This window comes from Octodon degus, unplaced genomic scaffold (assembly GCF_000260255.1).
Source record: "Octodon degus isolate 3935 unplaced genomic scaffold, OctDeg1.0 scaffold00036, whole genome shotgun sequence".
NCBI lineage: Eukaryota > Metazoa > Chordata > Mammalia > Rodentia > Octodontidae > Octodon > Octodon degus.
The window spans coordinates 17056572-17057491 of record NW_004524612.1 but is presented as its reverse complement, the minus strand read 5'-3'; positions in this window follow the sequence as shown (position 1 = coordinate 17057491).

The following is a 920-nucleotide window of genomic DNA, read 5'->3' as shown; positions in this document are numbered from 1 at the left end:
ATATACTTCTTATGTTTACACATAAGTCCAAAAATCTCACCATATACAACCTTGAAGCAGGACAGTCCCACAATATTCCTTTTCCTATCTCTTGCTTTCATTCACCACCCCCTTGTTCTTGAACAACCATCTACCCAAGAGACATCATCACAGCAACTGGCATGTCATGACAAGCAGCCTATATTCAGAATACCAGAATGACAGGCACTCCAAGCATGAAACTACTATTACAAATTACCATCTGCAGTGCAGTTGCTTAATTCACAGGTATTAGTATATATAGTTAGTCAGGGTGAGAATCTTTCCAATTAACTGCCAGATTCAAAAATCTTCTGAAGATTCTCAGGATCATTGTCTTGCCCATCTTCTACATACAACTGTATGGCTTGACTTATTCATGTTTCCTAGCTCTTCTCCTTTCCCTCTCTTGATTAGTTAGTCCTTGAGATCCTGCTTTCTTTTAACTTGTATTATACCTTTGCTTCACTTTAAATGCTACATACCATAGTGGTTACTCTATAGGTGGACTTCTCTGCAATCCATTTGGAAGATAATCAGACACTCTCTGTCTATCCAAATGGAATGCATACATAGCCTGTGACCTAGGAATTCCACTCCTAGGCATCTATCTCAGAAATGCCACAATACCTGCCTCAAAAAAAAAATGTACATTGGGCTGGCGAGATAGCTCAGCAGTCTAAAGCACCTGCTTAGATGAGCTCAGGCAAGCATGCAGGGATGATCCCTGCAGGGATCGGTTTGATCCCTGGCACCTTATGCTGCACCAGCCACACTCCCAAGGGCAGGCTTGGCCAGTCATGAAAGAAAAAGAAATGTATGGGAATGGTCACCAACATCATTATTTGTGAGAGCCAAAGTCTATAAATTATGAATATCTTCTCCTATAGCAGATTAGCCTC